The sequence below is a fragment of the Cinclus cinclus genome, chromosome 26 (genome assembly GCF_963662255.1).
Source record: "Cinclus cinclus chromosome 26, bCinCin1.1, whole genome shotgun sequence".
Taxonomy (NCBI): domain Eukaryota; kingdom Metazoa; phylum Chordata; class Aves; order Passeriformes; family Cinclidae; genus Cinclus; species Cinclus cinclus.
In genome coordinates this window covers 723,681-737,145 of record NC_085071.1, presented here as the reverse complement: position 1 = coordinate 737,145, position 13,465 = coordinate 723,681, and the positions used below count along the sequence as shown (strand labels likewise).

At 48.4% G+C, this 13,465-nt stretch overlaps 1 pseudogene; it reads right to left on the bottom strand.

Moving 5' to 3' along the window:
- Positions 1–611: 611 nt before the first annotated feature.
- On the bottom strand, positions 612–8,307 carry LOC134053858 (CCN family member 2-like; annotated as a pseudogene).
- Between the last annotated feature and the right edge of the window lie 5,158 nt (positions 8,308–13,465).

The window sequence follows — 13,465 nt, the reverse complement described above, 5'->3', positions numbered from 1 at the left end:
TGTGGTTTTTAGTAAATTGTATTCAATACCAGTTTGCAAAACGAGGATTTCCCACAGCCTGATTTTGCAAAATCAGATTTCCTGCCTTTGTGTAATCAATTGCAACCTATCTGCTAAGACCAGACTTCCCACTTCTGCTGTTCTTTATCTACCAAAACCAGATGGTTACTTGACAAATTGTCCAGAGATCACACAAGAGGTCCCACGGATGTTTTTTTGACCAACACCACTTACGTGGCAGAACTATGACAACAAAAAAATAAGTTATTGATTACTACAAGGAAAACCATACTATAAAAAGGAGCTGCAAACCAAGGTTCAATGGAGCGTGGAGTGGGCGGTGACCCCTCACATTCCCCAGCGCTGCTTGCTCCGTCTATATCAAATAAAGTAACTTAAATTTTGCTAAACATCGAGACTTTGTTTCTCACTTATAACACTGTAAAACACTAACATCAATCCTGCTGTTATTTGGGAACAGGAAAATAATCTCCTATCACCCCCTCCCCTTCAGCACCCAGCCATCAACTCTCCAGAGGGTCCCAGCACTGGAGAAAGGTTGGAAAGGGGACCAGGCAGGAGCCTCACACAAAAGGATGAGTTCAGGGACATAAAAAATAAAAATATATTTATTAGCATTGAGTGAAGTGCAACCTCAGCATGGTTTGAGGCTTAGCAGTCATATGAATAGCAGGAAAGAAGGTCCGAGAGGGGAAACAGCCTGAACAGGGCTGTGCCAATGGGATCCTGGGACTGTACAAAGGCCTTAAAAACAGAAACAACATCAGATATATTATTTACAGTTCAAATTGATTATAGGAGGCTGAAGGTTCATGAGCTGCTGCAGACTGAGAGAAAGAACAGGGGCTAGGATGGGACATGAGCACTGAACTGGTGTGTCAGCAGTCTGGAAGCTCAGGGCAGCAGCTGGGGACACCTAGGACTGTCCCTTGGCATCAGTCTCTAATTTGGGGTAGGAAGATATGGTGAGGTGAAGCCTTGGGGCTGCTGCCCCTGCCTAGCTGGAACAGAAATTCTTCATGATCTCCATGGTGATAGACAAGGATGACTTAAGAAACGGGATCAACTCCTGTACCTGGATGTTTCTGCTAAAAATCAGATTTTTCCACACCTGACAAGACCTTAGTAGTCCCACAGAGCTGCCAAAGGTGCTGTTGGACATACCACTGGCACTGGGTGCTGGTGGCCTTTCCTGGAGCTATGGGCTGGCAATGGGGTCCTTAATGGCAGAGAGACTGTCAGGCCTGTGGCCAGGAGGGAATCCCACCACTAGAGATGCCAGTGCCAACAGCTCCCCATGGCACTGCCCAACTCACTCCAGATGGGATCTGCTCCATGTACAAATACAAGAATTTCTCTTGCCAGTACCTTAAACTCTTCAGGGAGACTGGATCTGAACAGTGTTCCTCCTACTTAGAAACATCCAGAGCAAAGACTAGAGCTGAAACAGCTGCAGCCTCACTGTGCATGTGTGAGCTTGTGGGGTCCAGTCCCTCTTCCACCCCAGAGCCATTTCTGACAAGATGAGGAAGAAATTCCTCCCTGTGAGGGTGGGCAGGCCCTGGCACAGGGTGCCCATAGCTACTGTGGCTGCCCCATCCCAGGAAGTGTTAAAGGCCAGGTTGGACAGGGCTTGGAGCAGCCTGGGCTAGGGGAAGGTGCCCCATCCATGGCAGGGGGTTGAAACAAGATGAGCTTTAAAGTGCCTTTCAATGCAAATCACTCCACAGTTCTATGAAATGCTCATCAAGGCACTAAAAGCTTCCCAGAGCAGCAACTGCAGGGGACACATCTTGGTCTGGCAGCCTGGTCCACCCCCACTTCATGCTGGAAGAACTCTCAGGGTCTGAATCAGAAATTGTACTCTGGGCTGGAGACAGGCAGCAGCCACGTGATTTTGATCCACTCTCCCTTCTGGCCAGTGGGAATATGGATCACGTTTACAGCTCAAGCCTGTTCCTGCTTCCTTCACTGACCTTTGCACCACTGTTCAAAGGGGATCAGGGGGCTGGGGCAGCTGAGGCTCCTCCCCCTCAGCTCACTGGGAAAACCACAGGGACCAGGTGTGAATAGTGCTGCTGTGTAAGACACAGCCCCTCACAGAAGGGGAAGAGGCTGCACTGGCCCTGGACACAGCCACAAAAGCACTGCAGAGCCCTCCTGCACACCTCAGATCTGGCAAGACAGGGCTATTGCTGCTCAGTCTTGACATAGTCTCCAATCATCTGACTGCGATATGTGGCCAGGAAGATGTCATTGTCTCGGGGGCAGTCATAGTGGCAGGAGCGCATCTTGATGAACATAATCTTCCTCTGGAAGAAGTCCCCCTCAGGGCAGTGGAACTCCACATCCATGGTGCTGGTCAGGAACAGGGTGCAGCAGCACTCGCCTGAGCAGCTGCCACAGAACCGGGGCCGGTACGAGTGGGTGCTGGTGCATCCCAAAAACTCAAAGTGGAGTTTCTGGCGCTGCTTTGGGGTCCACACACACTTCTTCCCCTTCTAGGAAGAGAGCAGATAAATTAACATGGACACAACAGGAAAGATGCACTGAGGCCTGTGCTCTGACCCCATCACTGGGCTATGGGACACAGAGGAAGTGGAAACACAGCAAAACCTGTGAGCTGGGATCATTCCCAAGGCTGTCCCCGGCATTTGGGATGCTGTGTCCCCTCTCCTCCAGCACTGTACCTTGGTTTTCTCCATAGAGAAGTCACAGGGCCCATGCAGAGCTGGGTCTCCTTCTCCAGGTGGCACTGGGGGTTGTTGTTGGTCACAAGGGTGGAGATGCCCATTCCACAGCTCCAGGAGCACATGCTCCACTCTGTGGTCTGCACCAGGCAGTTCTCCTGCAGCTTGTTCAGCTCTGGCTCATGAGCTGGATCCTCCCTGAAAACTGAGTCATGAGGAAGAGAGACAAGGTAAGGCTCAGGGTTTTTGGACAAATAGTGGCAGGTCCATGGCTGCTCCCAACTCAGTTTAAACACTTCAGGAACAGTGGCAAATATCTGGCCCATCCTATGAGATGCTCTCAGCAGGAAGGGGAAGCAGGTGAACAAGGGCCACTTGCTACACAGCCCAGCTCCAGCCAGGTCTGCTGTGACACTTCAGGACACAGGATCCTTCCCTTAGCACCAGTGAGGTTTCACTTTGTATTGGGTCTGGCTGAGCTGGAGTTGATGTTTCCAGAGCAGCCATTCCAGTGCTATGCTCTGCAGTGGGAGCTGGAAAGGTGTTGATAATATTACCAGTGTTTTTGGCTACTGCTGGGCAGGGCTGGCACAGCATCGCTGATGTTTCTCCAACATTATCCCCCAGTCAAGGGGCTGTGAGTGAGCAAGATCCTAGGAGTGGACACAGCCAAGACAGCTGACCCAAATTCACCAAAGGGATATTCCAGACTGTATGATGTCAGCTCAGATATAAAAGCTAAGGAAGGGAGGATGAAGGGGAGGGAGGGGGGAATTTGCTATTCATGTTTGTCTTCTGGTGCAACTGCTCCATGTACAGAAGCACTGCTTCCCAGGAAGTGGTTAGACACCACTTGATGATGGGAAGTAAAGAATAAATTTTTCTTTTTTCCTATTTGCTTGTGGACATGCGAACTTTCACATTTGCTGTAGTAAACTGCCTTATCACAACCTACACGTTACTTTCCATTTATTTTCTCCCCCTTGTCCAGCTGGGAAGATAGAGCAGCTGAGTGCACTGGACCTGGTGTTTAGCTCTGGAACCCAACACTTGGTACACACCCCCACCATGATGATGCACAAAGCCACAACCAGCCCCAAACCAGTCAGTGCCCCAAATCTACCTCTCTTCCCCAGCAAACAGGTCCTAGCCCCATCCGACATGCCCCACTGACCTGCCATGGCTGTTCCAAAGTGGTTCTCCTTGCTGCCCTCCTCACACACCCACTCCCCACAGCACTTGTTGTGGCACTTCTCCCTCCGGGGGTTGGGGCACTCTGGGGATGGCAGGCGCAGGTCATCGGGGCACAGTGGGATGCAGCCGATGGCCCCGTCCATGCAGACGCACTGCAGCTTGAATGTGGGCTGGAAGCTCTCCCCATTGAGGTAGGTCTTGCCCAGCAGGCCACACGTTGCACCCTCATGAGCTGGGGGAGGAAGAGGAGCAGAAGGATGAGTAAGCAGAAGGCTGAAGCCCTGTCCTGGGGATGCAGAGGTCCTGAGGAGGAACAGAGCCCATCCTCCCCTGCTCTGCCATCCCAGTGCTGGATATTTCACATTTGCTTCCCTGGACCCAAGGCTGTTCCTGAACTGATTTTTCACAAGTGCTGGTCCTCCCAAAATTCTCTAGAAAAATTTCTTCTTCACTTGGATAAGATACTAAGTATGATTTTGTCTTTGGTGCCTGTAAAGTGCCTGTTTAGCTGTCAGAGTTCCTCCCAACCAGCTCGGAGTAGTCAGTGGTGCTGTGCAAGACACATTCCTGACATGGCACGTGAGCATGGCTTTGCTCCTCAGTACTCCTGAGATACCAAAAGGCAATGCTCTTCTGAGAACGGCTGGTTCCTCCATGCAAATGGTATTTACAAAGGAAAATGCCACTTTGGATCGATGACCTTTCTGGCCCCTCTGTGATGCACAAATCTCCTCCTTCCAGCCCCAATTTTTTCCAGCTCTCTCCCTTCTGATCTCTGGCTCTCTTATCTCCAGACCTCCTACCAGACTCTCCCTCCCTCCCAACAGAATTTAAATGGGCAAAAAAAGGTAACTCAACAATATCTGACACAGAGCAGCTACCTTTACTCTGCAGAAGCGACAACACTCCCAAGTTCTTATGACTGCATTAGCCAGGACTTTCCCAGTAGAAGTTTTCCAGCAGAAATCTCTTACCTGATTAAGATCAAGAATGTTTTCAAGAAGAACCAACCGAACCATTTGATATGAAAGACTTCCTTTATGCTCAACCAAAATACTCACGGGATAGTATCCACAGAGGGAAGCATTTTGCTCTGGTAATTATTTTGCTACTATAAAGATCAAGATGAAATATTTTGATAGAACAGAAAGGGAAAGTTTTGACACAGTCAAATAAGTATTCTAAGTAAGTAATGGAAAGTGTCAAGGTTTGTTTAAAATATTCTTATTTATTTATTTAATGCATTATTTAATGTATTTTTTTCTCTCTGTCTGAAATTAAATGTTGAGATTTCAGAGTTGTTCACAGGACAGAAATCCTGATTTTGGACAGTTTTTAGCAGCTGCTGCTTTCTACAGTCCTGAACCTTAAAAAAAAAAAATTAAAAAATCTTAAAAATCCATGCAAACCTCCATGGGGAAGTTACCAAAAGGAAGGATTTTTGGCTGCTTGTGGAGGCTTCCCAGGAAACCTGATCTCTTTTTCTGCTCGCCCAGGGGACACTGTTTCAGGTAGAAAGTGTTTGAATCAAACAAGGAGTAAGAATCTCTTTCCATCCCATTCCCATTCTTTGAGGGGACACAAATCCTTCTGGACTGTTCCTATCATGACCTGCATCTCATCTTGCATCTCTTTTCAATACCACTGGGATAAAATTATTCCAGTGCTCCAACTTAGACATTTTAAAACCCCCACTTTTTCCATCAAAGTGGAAGCCATCCATCCACCCTCCCTCTACACCATTCATACTTATTTTTAAATATTCTCTCCCTGTTTTTCAGCCTGAGCACTCTCCCATCCCACTAAGCGGATTATGCTGTTCCCTCCACTCCCAAGGAATACCAGCCCGCTCCAGGGGTTGATTGTGTTTTCCAAACTCAATTGCTCTCTTGTGCCCTTCATTACCCTCCATGACCTCCCTTTCCCACTGACCTGATCCAATTAAGTCTCCAAAAAGACAGTGCCTGTGGAGTAATCCAGCTCTTTATTCCCCAGTTCTGCCTGGCACCACCTGCCCCCAAACACGAGGTCCAGCCAAGGAGACTTTTGCCCTTTCTTCAGGGGATATGGCACTGCTGAAAGAGCTGCTCCATAAAACTCTACCAGTTTCCTGCACCCCCTACCACAGATAGGACCCCTAGTTTAGTGTTACTACAGGATCCTATCTACCTTTCTGATACTCTGAGGTCTCTGCAGGAAGGAAAGGATTCCTCTGAAATATGTGGAATGTGATAATACTACACAAATACAAAATAAGTTTCCCTTCGATGGTCCCCTTCCCATCTTCCAATACAGTCTACAGACTGGTCTCAACCAAAACACTTCTCCCATGATACCTGAGCACCTCAGCTCCTTTCTGCTTCCAGCAAATCCGCTTATTTGGATAAATTTAAGTCAAAATGTTGATCTTTCCTCTGATTCACTTCTCCAGCTTCCTTTACTGCCTCCAAAATCCCCCATCTTCCAACAGATCCACGTGGACATCATAAAAATGTCACCCAAAGATGTTACAGCCCAAACACTCAGCCCATTTTAGAGATACATCCTAGCCTGTGTTCACTGGGGTTTTTGCTGTGAAAAGCTTAATTTCTCATTTAAAATCAGGAAGGACAGTTGTGTCTGCAAGTCTGATTTCCTCCACAGCAGGGTCTGGGACTCTAACTCCAAAATGTTTGGACCAAACCTGGATGTCGTGGTGAATACAAAGCACCTTTATTAGAAAGATTTAAAGGCTTCATGGAGAGACTTCAAAATGGAGATTCCTACACTCCTGAGGAAATTGTTCCTGTGATTTTGCAACCTTTCCTCCACAAACAGACACCTCATTCCCATTTGGAACGAGGCAGCATGCAGCTCATACCTGCTGGATGTCATCACACCTGTGTTTGCCTTATTAAGCTTCAATCCTCAGCTCTCAGGTGTCTCAATGTCTGCAGAATGTACCAGGAGCCCACATGGCTTCCAAAAATCCCCAAAACCGGGGAATGAAAATGGAACAACTTGTAAATACTCACTGAAGGAGCAAACACCAACAAGTTAGATTCACTTAGACAAGGGACAGAGGGCAGGGATAAATGGGATATTGAAAAGCACCCTATGAGGCTGGTGAGGCCCTGGTACAGGTTGCTCAGACAAGCTGTAGCTGCCCCATTCCTGGAAGTGACCAAGACCAGGCTGGATGAGGCTTGAAGCAACCTGGGATAGGGGAAGGTGTCCCTGCCCATGGCAAGGGTGTGGCTCAAGAAGAGCTTTAAGATCCTTTCCAAGCTAAGCAACTCTATGATACTTAGATTCTGTCTCAGGTTGGTACTAGATAATTTCCAGAGACATCCAGTGCTGTGGTCAAACATTTCCCTAAGTACTCACACCAAACTTCCAGCTCTCAAGTCTTCCTGACTATTTTGAAAAGCTTGAACTTAAGAAAATACAGTCAGCTCCTGTCAGAGATGGGGCAGAGGAGTATTGTTTTTTAAACAAAGACCAGGAAGTTGAGGAAATACTTTATTTTCCTCTAGATCAAAATAATTTTTGCTTGCTTCAGAAGGAGCTACTAAATAAAAATAAAATTTAAAAAATAATATTTTTTTTTTTTATTTTCTAGATGAAAAGAAGTGTCAGGAGAGAAAGCAGTTTTTGCACTTGCATTACCTGTCTCAGGAATTCTGGTGTTCCACACAGACACAATGTGGTGAAGGAGCTGTTCAGCAATCCCACCTACATGCTATGGCAAGAAATACACTTTGCCTCCTGCATAGGAGCAGCCAAGTGCAGAACACCCACCCCTGGCACAAGGCAGAGGGATTTTGGGTGGGATATTCCAGGGAGAAGTACTTTCAGTGAGAGCTCTGATTGCTGATATTTACCCAAAGGGTAGAGGATGTCACAGGAGAGTGCCCCATCCCCCTGATGCCTGGCTGCAGCTGTGGGAAGCCAGCTGCACCTGTGCCAGGGGATCTGCTGCTCCCAGGGCTGGCACTCATCTCCAGCATGACATGAGATGAAGCTCCATGGAAGTTCTGATGGGTGTTCTGGGAGGCACTACGGAAAAACCACACAAGAATAGAACCTGCAGCTCTCACCTAAGCAGATCCCGCTGCCTTGGTGGGTTTTGGAGAAGTCACAGTAGAGGCTCTTGTGATGGTCACAGGGCCTGTGCAAGGAGCAGAGCTTGCCCAGCTGTCAGGCACACACCTTGCAGCAGCCACAGGCATCCCACACGTGGCTGGCATCCGCAGGGCACTGCAGAGGCTGGGAGGGACACTGGCAAGGGAACGTGCAGGCCTGTGGTTCTACCTGGAAGGCAACAAGCCATAGAGAGAACGAGTCTTCCGCAAGGCAGCTGGACAGGGAGAGGAAAAACATGGCTCTGCTGCAAGCATAAACATCCCAGAGAGAAGGGGAACAGCCCTGCTGCAGAGGAGTCTGTGCAGCTCCCAAAGACTCAAAGGACTCGTGCTTTCCTCATCCCTATTTCATATGGAGCTCAAGGGGAAAACAGAAATAAAACATGCCTCTGGGAAGCATAGCCCAACTGAACAGCACAAGTGGTAGCTCATAATTCCCTGTGCAGCTCACCCTCCCCAGAAGAAATAAAATAGTAATCATTAACAGCAAGAAATTCCAGCTTTTACACAGGATAAACATCAAAGCCTCTGCACCAGTGTCAGACCGAGTGGAAACTGGAAAAGTGATGTGTACAGCAAGAGGACTTGCCCAAAGCCAGGCAGTGGGACTGTGGGGATGCTGAAAACCGACCCAGAAGCTCACGAGTTTCAATTTGTCCCCTGCATCTCACACTTTCTTCCTTATTACATGTGACTTCTCCTTTCCATTTTCCAAGGAACACAGCATAACCAACCTTCCTTGGGACCTTGTGAGTGCACAGATGCCTCCCTTTGGCAGCATTTCACTGGACAGGCCTTGAAACCCATCCTTGGCTTCATGACACTTCAGACACTAAACAGAGAACAGGCTATAGCTGAAGTGGGGTTACCTGCTCTGGAAAACGCAGATGTGTCCAGCATCCCAGTCACTGAGTGTGTGCCATCCCTGTCCTGCATGAGCTCAGAGCAGGAGCAACAGCTCAGCTCTGGCTTTGCCCAGACTTGGGCAAGATGTAACACCCTGACTGTGAACAGTGCAGAATGTGTGGTCTCTAGTGATCCTCTGGAACCTCCTCAGAAACATCAGTGCCAGCTCCAGCCTGGTTTTCTGTTCAGATCCCGCCCATCCAAATTCCTCCTTGCCCCACTCCATTGCACCACTCCACTATTCTGGACATAGCTCAGCTCCCACCCAGGGCTGACAGAGCCCTGGCATATGGATGATGCCACCAAAACACTCTGGGATCCTGCACTGCTATGAGCAGGGTGGAAAGAGAAGTATCCAGTAGGGCAGAGCCCTCACAGCTCTGCTATCACCCCAGGAGAGCAGCAGCTGAGCTGCTAACAGCCTTGAGGACAACAGGGAGGGGGACACACACTTGCAACAGGTCAAAAATGTCTTATTATGGCTGTGTTTGCACTTGTCAGATCCCATCCAGCCCTCACTTGTGAAATAGCTTCCTTGGATTTTGTGCCTGTCACCAATCACAGCAGGAAAACTTTCCCAGCTGTTTTGACTGTTGCTCTGACTTTAGCTCAAGTGGAGTCAGAAGGTGCCAAGTTCTTTGTATATCTGTGTCACCAACACAGCGCTTGTGGGACTGGGATTGGGCTAAATATTTCCTAAAAGTCATGGAATATTCCAGGTCAGGTGGGACCCACAAGGATCATGGAGTCCAGCCCTGTTCCTGCCCAGACCCCCCAACAATCCCCCCTGTCCATCCCTGGAGCGCTGTCCAAACGCTCCTGGAGCTCTGGCAGCCTCGGGGCCGTGCCCATTCCCTGGGGAGCCTGGGCAGTGCCCAGCACCCTCTGGCTGAGGGAAGAACCTTTCCCTCATCTCCATCTAAAGCACTCCTGAAACAGTTCCAGTCATTCCCTCAGGTGAGTCCTTCCAGAGTCTCCCTGCTCAGCAGCAACCAGCATAATTCTCCTGGATAACTCCTAGCATGAAGAATTTTGGAAAAAAGCCTCTCCAGCTTGCAGCCCAGCTGTTCCCAGTCGACTGTCCTGGAACCACTCACCAGAACCTGGCATGTCCCAGGAATCAATTCCCAACTTCTGAAGTGCATTAAAAGAACTAAAAATACAGAAATCTCTCCTACTTTTTTCCATGTAGGCAGCTGCTGAAGCTGACAAGGAATGTATTATTCAGTCTCAGATGAGTTGGAGGGGGTACATGAGATCACACAAGAGACAAAGCATTCCTAACATGGGATCTATATTAAGATGTAATCCATGCACTTAAGAAAAAAAACAATGGTAACAAGCATTTTCTAATGCAGTGTCAGCCACAGGCCATAGAAAGAAACACTCCCAAAATAGCTCTCCTGCTGAAATCCAGGCCAAAACAAGCTCTTTTGGGATATGAGAATGCAACAGCTTTAAACCCAACTTCATTGTCTCATCCCTGGAAGTGTCCAAGACCATGTTAGACAGGGCTTGGAGCAACCTGGTTTAGTGGAAGGTGTCCCTGCCCATGACAGGGGGATGGAACTGGATAGTCTTCAAGATCCCCTCCAACCCAAACCATTTCATGATTCTACAATTCTGAGTGTTTTCTTTCCCACCATCATTAATCATCGCTGGCACTAGTTATTTCCTCAATAAGTCACCCACATAAACCAGCTCACCTGGCTTTATCTTCTGTTCACAGCAGCTTCACTTCCTCATTGTATCACAGCTGCTTTTCAGCCGGAGAACATCTGGATCCAGATCTCTGTTGTATCAGAGACCAGATGAGTGGCCCTGCACCCACCTATGCCATACCTCAACTCCCCCAGCCATCAGTTCAAAAGCCCAGTTCATCATGATTTTCAGGACCTTTCCAAATACTCCCAGATGCTCCCACCAGTCAGCTCAGATGTGCCTCCCTCCATTGCCCAAGAGGTGTTGGGGCTTCTGTTTGCTGTTTTTACTGCTGAGTAAAGTCAGTCTGAGCTATTTATAACTCCTGCTGCTCTCCTAGGCCTGGCAGAGGAGGGAATGAGCTGGAATGGGGTTTGGCTCACATACACCCAACAGCCAGAGCACTGAAAAACTGCCTGGCCAGGGAGGCTTTCAAGTTGGGAAAAGCTGAGAAAAAGTAAATGTTAAACTGATTTCCTTGAGCCCTTCATTACTGAATTTTCTTTCAGAGAAACTGAATGGTGGATTATATTGGTTTTGCATGGAGCACCGTTCACCCTGCATTCTTTCCAAAAGCTGCTTCTGGTTCTTCTGCCCAAAGAACTGCCCTAAAACCGCCCCAAATAAACTGTTCCCAAGAACTGCCAGGATTGGAATTCAGGGCTTTGTTGTAGACCCAAAGGTAACACAAAGCCCAACACTTCTACATAACCTGCCACCAACCTGGGTCCAGAGGGTTTCAACTCTGACAACATTTCATTTTCTTCCCTCTGCAGAAAGAGTTGCCCCAAAACTCACTCCTATCTTCACTGGGCATGGTCCTGACTTCAAGTTCACTACAACCATGGCCTGGATTCTGTTGAGGTTTGCAGAGTATTTCTGTGATGTCTGAGAGCAGCAGAACAGAGCCAGTGTCAGAGATCAAGGCCATGGATTTAAGAAGGTTGTGAAGCCTGGAATGTTGGCTCTCCCTGCTCCTGGCTTTGCTGACAGCTCTTGCATCCATCACAAACATTGTGTGTGAAGCTGTGGGACTACCAGGACCCATGAGTGATGGCCAAGCCACCCCAGAAGTGCCAACACTCAGACCACAGGATTCCCCTGCTCTGCTCCATTGTGTTCTCCACTTCTGACTCCCCAGAACCATCTGCTCAGGTGACAAGCCAGAACAAATGACCTCCCAACTGCCAGCAACAAACCCAGTTACCTGCAGGTAAGAAAAACTGAGAATGTTCTTCCTCCTTCATATTTACATAAAACCTCTTTCCCTGCACCCTCAGGAGGGCATGAATGCTGCAACACGAGCTCCAACCACTGCAGCAGGCAGTCTGTGGCACTGTCTGGATTTCTCATTCCTGACCACTGTCTACAGGAGCCCTGGGAACCAGCTAAGGGAGCCAAATCAAAGAGAATATTTTAAAATGTGTTTGGGCTCATGAATGCACTCAGAGGGCAGGAAAAGGTGAGTATTGAGCTGAGCTGGGTGTTTGCATGGAGGTTTGGGAGCCAAGGGTTAATGCTGCAAGGTAGAGGTGATATAATAAACACCCAGCTGGTTCTTTTAGTGCTCCAAGACTAAGCAGTCAAAACACAGCTATTCATCCTTCAAACTCTGAATGACTGTGTATAACCCCTGCTCTCTCTCCATCTCAGGCTCTCAAGGAGCCTTCCTACAGATGCTGCAGCACATTGTACAATATTGTACAAAGTTCCTTTGGAGAGAGAAGAGCCAGTGACCCCCTTCACAGACAGAGGACTGGGATACTGAGACCTGCCCAGGATGAGCCTAAACATAACTGCCAGTAATCCTGAAGCTACTCCCACCTCTGAACAACACAGGAGGCAGATTCAGGAGTAACAACTCTCCATTTCCTGCCTCAATCCACAAAGCATCACAGAATCATTAAGGTTAGAAAAGACATCTAAGGTCACTGAATCCAACCTAATGCTCAAAGAAAGTGAAAAGTCACATTTCTGAGGCATTTGGCAGGTTCAGGGAAAATCACCTGCCACAGAATGGTAACAAAGGGTCACAGTAATGGGATTGTTTGTTATTTGGCAGCACATGATGCTGCCAAAGCTGAGCCAGAGCAAGAATCAAGACACCCACCCCAAATGGCAGCACTTTCCCTTAGATCATAGCCCAGTTCACGTTCTTGGCAGGAAAGGGGCTGGCACACAGTAAGTACTGCCAGGAGCAATCCAAAAGACCTCACCAACCAGGGGCCGATTGCCTCTCTCACCACAACAAGCCCTGCAAGAGGCTCTGTGAACCCAATTTCACTGAGCCAAAAAGTACTTACAGCAATTTAATGATGGCAGTGGTGTTCCTGATACTGCTGGCATGAGAACAGCACACAAATGTCCTAAGAGGAATCAGCAACTCGCTCAAGAACTTGTATTAACAGGAAAACAGGCACAAATCCTGCTCTGGAGAGGCTGCAGTCTAATTTTCCCCTTGGGATCACTGCTTTTGGGAGCACATGGGTGGATTCAGTGACAGCTGGGGAATTATGGTGATGGTAAGGAATTGAGATACGAGACTTACTCTTTGCAATTACATAAACTCACTGACTTCCTCTCTCTCTGCTCTCTTCTCCCACTTCTAGACCAGGGCTGGCTTCTAGGAGTGGGAGGAAACAAAACCCATTCCCATGTGCCAGGAGCTCTGAGAGCCGAGGGTGACACGCCTGACATGGGACAGTCCCCCCAGCGTGGTTTAGTTACCCAGCAGGTTTGCATCAGTCTGCTCCCAGCCCAGCTTCCCTCGGAAACTCGGGAGCAAGTGGCAGCCGGGAAGAGTCTCTCAGCCCAAAGCCCTCGCATGCA